General features: G+C 34.2%; 1 pseudogene; it reads left to right on the forward strand.

The window, feature by feature from the left end:
- The first annotated feature begins 5,470 nt into the window (after nucleotides 1-5,470).
- Nucleotides 5,471-5,697, forward strand: LOC111153419 (annotated as a pseudogene).
- Nucleotides 5,698-13,565: the final 7,868 nt, after the last annotated feature.

A 13,565-nucleotide genomic window follows, 5' to 3' on the forward strand; every position in this document is an offset into this window, starting at 1 on the left:
GTGTGAAATATTAAAATATGTACACTCCTTTTTGAAGATAGAGACTATAACCACAGCATTTTTCTTTTCCATGCTTAGTTTGTTGCTTATCAAAGAAATATCTTGGCCAGATACCGGGCAAAAGGAAAGTTATCTTTGGATCACCAGGGAAAATATCAAATGTTCAAAGTCACAAAAATGATAACATTTACTAGGGCTTGGAGCATTTGACATATATGATTGGAACTTTAAATATAAAACAATTTAAATAGCAGGGGAAAATTACAGTCTATAGTGTAATTACTAAACATTGAAATCAGCAAAGTTATCTAAAATATCTTTTTATTTGTACTTGATAAGTTATCAAATATGTAGTCTTAAATTTTTTCAGGAAAAAATTTTGTCTTATATTGATTCTTATGGATGTAAATATGTTTTCTTGATATACTGACCTAAAACAAAACAAACAAACAAACACCACTTGGACACCTTCGGAATTTTTTGACAGATTCTGTTTTCACTGATTTTGGTTTTGTCAGAGAATCCCCACTAGACAATACTAGCAGAATAATAACAATAGTAATAATAATAATAATAAGTTATTTCAATGGGTTAAAAAGCATTAAAAATAAGAATTCACAACCTCATAATGATGTGAAAAATAATTGAAGGCTACTGGGAACCATTTTATGCAAATGGGTAAGTTCATATAAAGAGAAAGAATTAAGTACATGTCATGTTTTTCCTTTACTGGCTGTATCTGATGCAGCCATTTGATAACATTTGATAAGGGCTGGTTGCTTTATATTTAAAAGAAGAATCATGAATAATAAACTTAATAACATAGAAAGATAGATAGTATTTTACACCCCTTGATGAAAATTAGTTGAACCAAGCAATAGTTATCAACATTTGCCAAATTATTGGGTGATAGGTTGAGTTGAACGTTTTAATGAGTGGATTAGACAAACACCACCAGAAGGGGATATATTCTGGAGTATGTTTAAATTCCAAAGGCAACTTCCAGATAAACCTTTGATTTTAAAATTTTAAGTATTGAAGTACTCTCTTCTCCAGAAATTACCAAAATAAGAGAAAAATAAGAAATATAACATCAATATTTAACAAACCAGGAAATATCTGCAAGTAGTACAACATATGATAAATGAATGATTGGATGAATGAAAAAATGAATAAATCCCAAATGAAGAATATAAAATAGCAATAGCAAAAGTAAAGCAATGGTGAATATATATTGTTATCTCAACAGAAATACTCACTATAAGTGATCTGGTACAGCCATTGCTGCATATCTAATGTGCCATAGTAAAGACCGATCCTTAGCCCTGACTGTGGCCAAATTCCCCAAGGCCATTGACCCGGTTACTGAAGGCAAACTGACAATGTTATACCCTTAATATTGTAGAATGAACAACACTATTTTCTTACTGAAATAGACTGTGAATACCTTTTTGTGTGTGTTTCCTCTCTGCAATTTTTCTGACAAAACTACAGGTACCTTATCCACTATCATAGCATTCTGTTCACAAATAACTTTAATCAAAGAACTCATTTGACAGTAAATGGAGTGTGGCAATGGGCCTTCACTCTTGGAATTCACAGGGATTGCCATGCTCCCCATCATCTTGAAGCATTTAGCTTAATGGAATGGTGGAATAGTCTTTTGAAGACTCAGTTACAACGCCAGCCAGGTGGCAACACCTTGCTGGGCTGCCGCACTATCTGCCAAGATGAGATCTATGTCCTAAATTAGCATCCAAAGTATAGTGTTATTTTTCTCATAGCCTGAATTCGTGGGTTTGGGAATCAAGGGATGGAAATGAAAATGGCTTCTCTCCCTCATATCCTGGAGATTCAGTAGCAAAGTATTTGCTTCCTGCCCACATGACTTTAGATTCTGCTGGACCGGAGCTCTGCGTTCCAAAAAGAGGACTACTTATACCTGAGGACACAATAATGATGCCAATGAGCTAAAAATTAAAACCACCACCTGGTCACATTGGATGCTTCATGTGATGAAATCAATAGGGGATTAAAAACACACACACAAAAAAACACTTATTCTGATTCTGGGCTATTGATCCTGAGTATCAAGGGGAATTGGGCGGCTACTCCACAATGGACGTGAGGAGCAGGAGTGTTGCATTTATATATGCAGAGACAAATGTGGTTATCCTCCCAGGGATTCATTTGGATGTCAAGACAGTTGACAAAACAGACCCACCCATGGGTACGAATAAAGAATATCTCGTACTCGCAACAAACTGGAGATGCTCATTGAGGTGAAGGGCACATAAAGGGTTCAGATAAAAAGGAGAGCAGGGGTGCTTAGCACAGGAGAGTTCCCACAAACAAGCTAGAGCTTTCACTTTCTTGAAATTCCCAGAGATAATGCAAAATCAAAGGACATGTGATGGGCTTTTAAATTCTTTGGATTCCTAATGTGGAGCAAGCAGGGGATTAAAACTATTAATGGTGAAATATAAAAAATGGAGTCAACCCCTTAATTATAACGGCATCCCCAGAGCACCACTTAGTGCTCTCGGAGTCTGTGATTAAAACAGTTGAAAACATTGAAATATTGAAAACAGTTATGACAACCCAACAATCAAGGCAAGTCTAATAATAATGGCCCAGAATCGTGCAGTGCCTGGGTGGGTTAGTGGGGAGTATGCTTGAAGACTATATTCTGCCCCTCCCCCAACTCTCTCTCTCTCTTAAATGAATAAATAAATAAATAAGTCTTAAAAAATAAATAAATAAGTAAATAAATAATGGCCCAGAATCTTTAGGAATGAATATTCAGTAACCCTGATGAAACACAACCAACTCAGGCACTCACTAGGTATATAAGAAGTATGAAATGGATAGAATTAGTCATAAATGTGAACTGTGCAACCAGCTCCAGAAACAGTTACAACAGAATGGCTAAAATGAAAAACAGTGATAATACCAAAAGTTGGCAAAATATTAAAGAAAATATTCATAAAGAATTCCTGGAAATGGCATTGTGGAAAATAATTGGGCACTTTTCTATAAGCTAAACATACATATACCCTGTGACTCAGTATCTATTCTCAGATATTTATTCAAGAAAGAGAAGTTCACAGAAATATAGGCAATTTATAAGAACAAACTGCCATTGTCCTTTGGTCAAGAGAGTTAATAGCTGGTAAAGGCCTGACATCCCAGGGTCACTCGGAGTTGATGACTCCTTTTTAGTTTAAGCTAAAACAATATAGTCAGTTTTAATATCTCTTAGACAAGTGCTCATATAATGGAACCTTTTCCTTTACGAGATAATCTTCATTTTATTCTGAGAATATGTTTCAGAAAATGTTTTGCTTGATTTGAAATTGATTCAGTCAGATAATAATACCAATTACAGGTCTTTACTTATGATACTTTGTTTTTAAAAAGACCACAATTTAAGTGATTAATAGAGAGATTTATAATTTATCATCTAAAATTATTTTTATTTACTGTTCATTGTTGTTGTTTCTAAGAGCATAATACTTCTGAAGTTAAACTTAACTATTGAAAATAGGAGCATATATTTTCACCCAGGTAGATATATGTTAATAATTTTTATAGATATATTGTTAAATGATAGTGTGAAGGACAAATGGAGAATAAATATACCTAGTTCTCCCTTTGATATCTATTCAGTATATTAGATTTAGTTGTTTATGAGTATATACTGAGGCTGACTGAAACATAAAATTGAACAATATGTCAATTTTTTTCCTTATAGGGTTAAAAATAGATTATTATGCAATACCTATATTTGAATATTGGTCAAATCACTATAAATGCATCATTTGGAATTTACAGAATTCTCAGAAATTTTAATTCATTACTTAGATATTCTGAACAAATTAGGAAAGAGAGAGAAACTGTCACAAAAATTTACTGTAAATTTAAGTGTAAAATTAAATACAAGAAGTTTTTTCTTTTTTTTTTTTAATTCGGAAGGGTCCGATGCTCCTAAAATTATACATAAGAATTAAAATTGTTAATCTATCAGCTATAATCATATACATATATTGATTATATATAGGTATATATACATATACATATGTATATATAATGTGCAAGCAGGGATGAGTTATAATTGATTTAATTGTGTTTTTAAAGTAAAATCTGTATTTTGAAATAATGTGGTTTATAACACTAACTGTTTTAATTTCAATGCAAGAGGCTACTTTTGGAGTTGTCAGTGCTCTTACATTTTCATCCCAAGGTACCTGTCCAGATGAGAGGGAAATATCCAGGTTTTGAAACAGAACCATTGTGCTCCTTTTTATAATTCTCCACTCCCTCTTACCTGGCAGGATTCTGAGAATATATGTGAACCACTACCTTCTATGCAGAAATGCAAAGCATGGCCCACAGTTCACCAGGAAAGGTCACTGATGCCCATTGTCTCTCATAATTTCTGTGGGGTTGGAACAAAATTAGAAACACACAGAATTGTTTTATCTTAAAAATTAAAAATATCTTTAATTATTTCCATGGGTTTAAGGATAAATGTTGGAACACATTCGGAGTGTACAAAACATATTTACAGACACAATAGTTTATGATGCAATATATAAACAAAGGACAAATGATTGCTGGAAAGAATGTTTTTATATATATTGAAAAAGGTCAAGACTGTTGGACATGAAAACAAATTACTTAATTTTTAGGACAAGCTATATGGTGTTATTAGGACAATAACTTTCCTTTTAGAGACATGTATTTAACTTCTGATTATATTTATATATTCATTTCCTATTTTATGTACACTGGAAATTTCTTTTTTTTTTTAAATAGGAGAATCCTTAGATTTTTTTTTTTTTTTTAGATTTTTTATTTATTTATTTGACAGACAGAGATCACAAGTAGGCAGAGAGGCAGGCAGAGAGAGAGGTGGAGGCAGGCTCCCTGCTGAGCAGGGAGCCCGATGCGGGGCTCGATCCCAGGACCCTGGGATCATGACCTGAGCTGAAGGCAGAGGCTTACCCCACTGAGCCACCCAGGTGCCCCAACACTGGAAATTTCTTAAGAAATCCATTGTTTAGGCACCCTGATGCTCTAATAGTTACCTTTTCCTTCTTTTTCTTTAAGGATTTTTTTTTATTTATTTATGCAGGAGTAGGGGGAGGGACTGAGGGAGAGAGAGAATCTCAAGCAGACTCAGTGCTGAGCACAGAGCCTGAGGTGGGGCTCAATCTCCCAACCCTCAGATCAGAGCCAAAATCAAAAGTCAGACATTTAAGGACTAAGACACCCAAGTATCCCAGCTATCTTTTCAATCACAAGAGTTTTAGACTATGAGACCCAGAATATACACTCTTAAATAATATAACCGATAAGATGTCAAATCTATTTTACATAAGCAGTCAAGTCTTTGCCTTGGCCTTACCTGAACATGTGGTCTGCCACGCCCACTCTTCATGCCTTCCTCACCCTGCCTGCCCACAGGATGGTGCAGAAGCAGATTCAGTATTTGGACAAGTACTTCCACAAGTACTACCAGCATGTCACCCAGAGAACTTTCCAGACAAGTACTGACAACCCATTTGACGCCTGAAGAGGAGTGGAGGAGACTTGGTGTCCAACAGTCTAGGCTGGGTTCATCACATGACTCATGAGCCAGAAGCATATATTCTTCTCTTGAGAACATCTCTTCCAAAAGGTCAACAAAACTGAAGTATATCTTGGGATGGTCAATTAAATTTTTTTCAGAAAGATTTAATGTATTATGTGTATGTAAGGTAGTATTCAGTGAATACTTGAAAAATATACAAATAATTCATCCATACCTGTGTGTGAGCTGTATTTGTCGCAGCAACAGAGCTCAGTTGAATACAACTGCAAGTAAGTTACTATAAGATGCTGAAGACAAAATTTCTTCTAGTCAGTTTTTCTCTTACTATAAGGGCCTGTTTGATTTTTCTGTTACTTTTCTTAAATAAAGTTTGTATGTTACATTTATAAAAAAATTGTTTTGTATAACTGTAAATGTGTAAGATGCCTTCAAATAGTTGTTTTGTCAAAAGCCGTGTTTTCTATAAATACATATAATAAATGTATATATATTTTTTAAGATTTTATTTATTTGACAGAGACCACCAGTAGGCAGAGAGGCAGGCAGAGAGAAAGGGGGAAGCAAGCTCCCTTCTGAGCAGAGAGCCAATACGGGGCTCGATCCCAGGACCCTGAGATCATGACCTGACCCAAAGGTAGAGGCTTAATCCACTGAGCCACCCAGGCGCCCCTAATAAATATATAAATTTTTATGTAATAAAAACCATTGTAAATATATTCATTATAAATATATATGTAATAAAAAAACATCTTATTTACATGTACATAATAAAACTGAATTCACGGACTACATTTGTTTAAAGCTGAAGACCTCTCAAAGATTTTAATTGTTTGTTTTTGGTTTTTTTTTAAGATTTTATTTATTTATTTGACAGAGAGAGAGAGATCACAAGTAGGCAGAGAGAGAGAGGGGAAGCAGATTCCCTGCTGAGCAGGCAGCCTGATGTGGGGCTCGATCCCAGGACCCTGAGATCATGACCCGAGCCAAAGGCAGAGGCTTAACCCACTGAGCCACCCAGGCGCCCCGATTTTAATTGTTTTATTTATGAATTTGGGTGGTGGAAATCCAATATATAATATAAATTTATTAGAGTAAAATAAGTCAAATACCTGGGACTCAAAACTTTAGAGTAGCATCAATCAATCAATCAATATAGACCCTGATAGAAAATAGAATAAAAGATTTGTGGGTGCGGTGTTCTAAACTACAAAGAATCAAGAATAAGGATTACAGTGGACTTCTTGACAGAGACCATGTAAATAAAAGGAGAGTAAAGTGAGATATTTTAAGAAGTGTTAAAAGAAAAAAATAGAACAAAACCCTAGAATTCTTAGAAGTCTTTATCCCTAAAAAATACCATTCAAAAGGAAAGCAAAGGGTGCCTGGGTGGCTCAGTGGGATAAAGCCTCTGCCTTTGGCTCGGGTCATGATCCCAGGCTCCTGGGATCAAGCCCCGCATGGGGCTCTCTGCTCAGCAGGAAGCCTGCTTCCTCCTCTCTCTTTCTCTGCCTGCCTCTCTGCCTACTTGTGATCTCTGTCAAATAAATAATAAAATCTTAAGAAAAAATTTTTTCAAAAAGAAAGCAAGCTAGAAATAAAGATTTTCTATACCTTGAGCTTGAACTCCACAAGTAAACAAACCTACTCATTAGGTCTGATAAAACCCCAGTGCCTAAAATTGCATCCAATGCATAATTTGCTCTAAAAATTGCTTAAGGAAAGAAAGAGGTAGGCAACATAGAAAGGCAGGAAAGATGGCCGGAAGGAAGAAGAGATGGAGGGAGGGAAGAAGGGGGTAAAATTAATGTACTACATAAATCTCAATGTATGCTTTGAGTAAATTAATTCATGCTGGTTCATTTACTCAGAGGTTAAAATGGAATGGAATAGGCTAGGAGGTCTTTTTTGTGTGTTTTCTACTTAGGTTTTGAGATATTTTAAATATTTGAGATATTTTGAGATATTTTAAAATATTTTAAAGATATCTGACAATTGATGTAGACATCTAGGTGGGAAATACGCTTCTCATTTTCATTCATCTGGTTATAGTATTTAGCTTTGGCCATGAATAAGATCATTTGGGAAAGAGTAGAGAATTAGAAGTCTTAAGAACAAATCTTGAAGAAATTCAGTATTTAATCATTAAGTGGAGATACATAGGTAGCTATACAGGAAACTATAAGTTAATTGCAAAAACAATTTTTTGTATTTATAAACTATAAAACAGTTGCAAAACACACCAATATTTAAGAAAAAGAAAGTCAACATTAACTATAGAAAACTGTTTCATTTGCATTACACTATAGGCTAAAATTGGTTTAGGAGTAGTACTACATCTGTCAATGTGGCTAAATATTTGCTCCCAGTCACCCATGCATTAAAAAAGAAAGGGAAGACAGAGAACTTGAGATAAATGGCTTCAAAAAATAATAATAATAAGGTATCAGAAGAGGTAAGAAAAGTCTGCTAAGTCTGCCTCTCTATCCTAAAATTAATTTGAACTGAGGCTAGAAGAGTAGGTATATTGCCTATGTCAATAGCTCTGCCCAGAAGGTGGATACCCATTTCACCCTGCAACTGAGAACCTCAATCTTTGATGAGCTATGAGCTGGGGAATGAAGCAGATACTTCTGATACATTGAGAAATGGAGGGAGTGTTCACTAACTAGTGTCCTACTGACTTCATCCAGAGGTGAAAGCAAATCCTTATTGAAGGAATGTTTCCCTAATATAGACATGTAGGAGTTGCAAATATTCAAACCAAAGTGTGGATTTGTAAAGATCACCTGGCATAAGAAAAGGCAACCCACTATAAGTGAAATTTGGCTAGAGATGGAAGTAATACATTTAAAATACCAAAGTCTGAGTGAATTAAAGTTATGATATAAAAATTATAAAGGATGTATGCATGAAAATTTTGAAGAAATGAAAGAAACAATAAAAAACATTCTTTCAAAAGTTTATCAGGAATTAACTAGCTCTTTTAAAATGGATTTTCTATGTGTAAAGTATATAACTCAATATATTAGGTAAACAGCATATTAAAATGAACTAAAGAAGCAAAGAGGAAGACAAAATGAGTGTCAAAGGCATAGAAACACAGAAGGTGAAAAAATTATCAAGATACATGAAGGATAAATTGAGATTTAATGTATACCATCAGCATCTCAGATGTAGAGAGTAGAAGGAATGAAAATAAAACAATATTTTGAAAATAATGTTTGAGTTTTATACACTATCTGAAACAGGACTAATAAAATGGAACTCAAGCCTTAACATACCATGTGAACTCATAAATCACCAAAGACAGAAACAAATACTTAACACAACCACAAAGAGAGAGATTATGTGAAAGGAGTAAAAATTAAAACTGCAGCAAGGACAGATGACCCAAGCAGAGGAATACTGTCATCAAAATGTTGAGAGAAAATAAGTACTAATCTAGAATATGTACCCAAATATTTTCCTTTTAACTCTCTGGGTTTAGTCCCGCTTCATGCTACGGGCTCCTGGAAGTTTTTGGTGAGCATCAAACAGCTCTCTTGGGCTCTACCTTTACTTTGTTTCAGCACTTGGGGATCTTCAACTGGGGATCAGAGGGTGGAGGCATAGAAGTCCTTAGGTTTTCTCTCTATTGGTTCATAGGTGATGGAGCTCCTTCTTTCAAATTCCTCAAATCACTTGCATTGGTCCTTTCCTACAGCTATAGCTCTTCCTGGTTCTAGTTTCCTGCCCCATCAACTCTTCAGGCCTTGAGGTCAGAGCTTCTCCCTAATGTTTCCAGCTCTAGAATGCTTCATTATACATAGCTGATTTTCATTATCTGATCACACCTTGATACATAGTTTGTTCTGTATTATTCCATCTGAGTATGAATTTTGTTTCTATCACAACACACAATATAGTATTATATTTTAGGATTTAGACAGTGATATATAGTGATAACAGCGTTTACTGCTAGAAAATTTAATAAGGGAATATCTAGAGGAAAAATATCAGGAAGAAGGAAAAATTTAAATAACATAAAATAAAAAGTTGTGGGGGGAGCGTGGGTGGCACAGTCAGTTAAGCAACCAATTTTTGGTTTTGGCTCAGGTCATAATCTGAGGGACATGGGACCACATGGGGCTCCATACTCAGTACAAAGCCTACTTGATATTCTCTCTCCCTTTCCCTCTGCTCCTCCCTCTTATGCTCTCTCTCTCTCTCTCAAATAAATATTTTTTTAAAAGCTATATACAATTTGTTTTTAGAAATTTGTTGTAAGTCCTCTGAATAAAGTCTGGTGTCTGTAACAAAATAATAACAATACTAATAAGAACACTCAGCATTCTATGAGGATAAAGTAACTCAAATGCTGACCACAAAAGTTAATGCATTTGGATGAAGATGATCATAGTTGAACTGTTCTAACATTTTAATTACTGAAGAGAGGCATTTAAACTTCAGTTCTGCAAAAAATAAATAATAAAAAATAAATTTCAATTTTGCTAAGTTAAATATGCATGGCAAAATTCTGACTCTGTTACTAGACATTCTATGTATAAATTATAAATGTAGATATAAATAAATATGAAATAAGAAAAAAAACAGACAAAATTCAATTATCTCAAAAAAATGAACAGAGGAAAAAAGAAATATAAGCACAAAAAGACAAATACTGCATAATTCTAAAGTAGTGAAACTGATAGCATCAAATTGTGAAATAGGGTGGCTCAGTCTGGTAAGTATCTACAGGTCATGATCCCAGTGTCTTGGGATCCAGGCTCCACATCAGGGTCCTGCTCCATGGAGATCCTTCTTCTCTCTCTCCCTCTCCCCTTCCCTATTGCTCATGTGCACTCTCTCTCACGCTCTATCTCAAATAAATAATTCTTAAGAAAAAAAAATTATGGAATAGGGATGAGGGGAGGGGAAAATGTGGAGTCATTAACCAGAGGGCATGAAATGTCAGTTAAACATGGTAAATGAGTTCTAGAAATCTACTGAGTAATATTGCACATATAATATACAGCTAAAATTTTGTTAAGAGGGTAGATCCATGTTAAGTGTTCTTAATGAACACTTAAATGAACAATGAAATAGATCCTAAAAAGTAATATTTTATCTAAACAGTTGTAAGAAAAAGCAGAAATGATTCAATAATTCTACTAACTGTTTAAGAAAATTAAGCAGAATTTTATATAAACTCAGACTGAAAATCAGTTATGGATAGTATGCAGTGAGTTGCTTATGAAAGAGTGGCACAGAGGGAAGGACAAGTTATTATTTTTTTTTTTTTTCCTGACGGCAATGAGCAGAGTCAGAAGCTAAAAATGAAAAACAGTATGTAGTAAGAATAGTGTAAAAAATAGAAGCCTCCTTTTAGGATATATTACAGATATGAAGAGATGGTCAGGAAGTCATAGAATGGTGTTATGGATTCAGTCATATGAGCGAATATACTTTGAACAATATAGTTTATCTTCATTATGTCCTCAACAACCTGACTTTCTGAGTCCTCTTTATTTCCCTGGGAAACTAGGTTGGATATAAGGAACCTCCATACTCAGTGGGCTGGAAAAGTGACAATCTTCATCTTGTTAGGCAGTCATCCCGGGGCAGTGTATCTATAATGATAGAGGTAAGCACAAAGACGTGACTCTTAGAAAGTCCCACTTCTAAATTGTAAGTAAAATAAGCATTCCACAAATCTTGTCCAACACCAACATTTAACCTAGCATTGTGGGTTGTCTCAGTTAATCTCCTTGTAGGCTGAGCTTTAGAGTTACGACAGGCTCTCTAAAGGCTGAGAAGCTGGGAAAGATGTCTAGACTCTCACTGTGGGACTCATAAAACACATAAATGATATTTCAAACCCCACAGCTGGGAACCTTTAAACAATTCAGGAATGAATATGCTTTACTTACAGAAATGAAAACTTAAATAAGCTATTCTTGGTCAGGTTCTCTATGAACCATTTTGCTGATACAACCAGAGCATGACAGCAAATTCAGGCAGTACTTATTTTAACTTTTGGTTATCACTCTATACCCCTGAAGTATTTAAGTCCCCAGGAATTGCTTACATAGATTCCACAGATAAGTCAAAATCCTATACAGCAAAAACTTTAAATTGTTCTCACTTATTTTTTCCCTTGTTTATTATAACTGCTTCATTCCAAAAAGAATTTGAAGCAGCGATGTATTGTTACTGTATAGTTACTGATATGTAAGTTACAAATGACAATTTAGCTGTCGGAGAGTTTATAGTAATAGCCAACCAAATATGAATGGTAAGGATTTTCCTCCATACATGTATCTATAAATAATTGTAATCCACTCTGAATTAATGAAATAAAATGAGCACTTTGAAAGAGGAAAAACAGATTTCTATATTTGCCATCTTTTAACCACTATGACTTTTTAAATATCTCTTATTTATATGCTAATAAAATTGAGTAAAAATTCTGTTATCTGCAATAATAGATATCCACAGTGGTAATACTTTTTTATACTGCATTTCAGTATATTAAAATTTTGAGAAATATAAATTTTTCTGAAAGACTATAAAGAGGTAACTAAATATTTTAATATGACATATTTCTTATAAAGTTATCTTTAAGGTTTCATATTTCATTATATAATTCCAATATACATGTTAAAATCTCTTTTAAATATTTTTATTCTTTTCATAAATATAAAGCTAACTAGTGTTTTGTCTCATTAATGTGTTGTATTATATTTATGGACATGATATAATTGTAATTTTTATTGTATTACATTTGCCATGGTGTTTTAAGATGTGGTTGTTGGCATTACAATTTCAGAAACTCAGTTTTATCTTTTCAACATGAATTATCAATCTCTAGAGGAGGGGGGATTCACTAGTGACATGAATTTGAGACTGATAAGTTAAAATGGCAATTAATCTATTTTTTTTAAAGATTTTATTTATTTATTTGACAGACAGAGAGCACAAGTGGGCAGAGAGGCAGGCAAAGAGAGAGGAGGAAGCAGGCCCCCTGCTGAGCAGAGAGCCCCATGTGGGGCTCAATCCCCGGACACTGGGATCATGACCTGAGCCGAAGGCAGAGGTTTTAACCCACTGAGCCACCCAGGCGCCCCACAATTTATCTATTTAAAGTATGTTACAAATATCATCTGATCACTAAAATGGAGAGGTAGTAGATATATGATCCTCAAAAGTAGTGTAAGTATCAGGATAGTTCAGTATTCATAGAGAAGAAAGAATAAATGTGATTTACCTTAAGGTAAATTTCCATCCACTTAACTTTCCTCTGGTGAATTTCCCTTCTCTGTTTCAGGGATGAATCTGCTGCTTATGAACAAACCATGAGTGTAAGGTTTTAGGGAAACCTTCAAGACACAAAAACCAATGCATGATTTTTAGCTTACTTTTTCTGATACATTAGGAAGCCCATCATTTTTCTCTGTTCAGGGATAAAAAGCATGTAAGAGTTTTCAGGATTATATATTATTTGGGCTCAGTAATAGCTATAGGTATAATTCTATGTTAGAAAAAATCCTGATTGGCACACACACAAAATCACCTACATACCATAGCTAAAGATGTATTAATTTTGGGAATATCCCCCAAAATATTTGGCAATTTGGAGATATCACCATTTTTAAAGTATATCCTGGTTATAGTATCAAAAGTGACAATTCCTAAACTTACATTCACACTTTAGAGCTTTTTTGTATCTGGAATTTTTTAAAGTCAATCATAATTTAATTGCATACATATTTACTTGATCTTTTAAATTTTCAACAAGACAAATTTTTTTTTTGGGTTAGCAATACATTGTTAAATTATTTGTTGTTTTAAGCAAGTGAATTGCCTAAATTTCTATCTGGTATATTACTGCAAAGACCAGTAGATGTCTGTAAGTCACTAATGTGGTGAATTAAACCTGTAAGTAGGTAAGCGAAATTAAATAAAACACAGTGTCTGTAGGCTTATTCTT

Source organism: Enhydra lutris, unplaced genomic scaffold (assembly GCF_002288905.1).
Source record: "Enhydra lutris kenyoni isolate GAN:26980312 unplaced genomic scaffold, ASM228890v2 scaffoldscaffold32, whole genome shotgun sequence".
In the NCBI taxonomy this organism is placed as follows: Eukaryota; Metazoa; Chordata; class Mammalia; order Carnivora; family Mustelidae; genus Enhydra; species Enhydra lutris.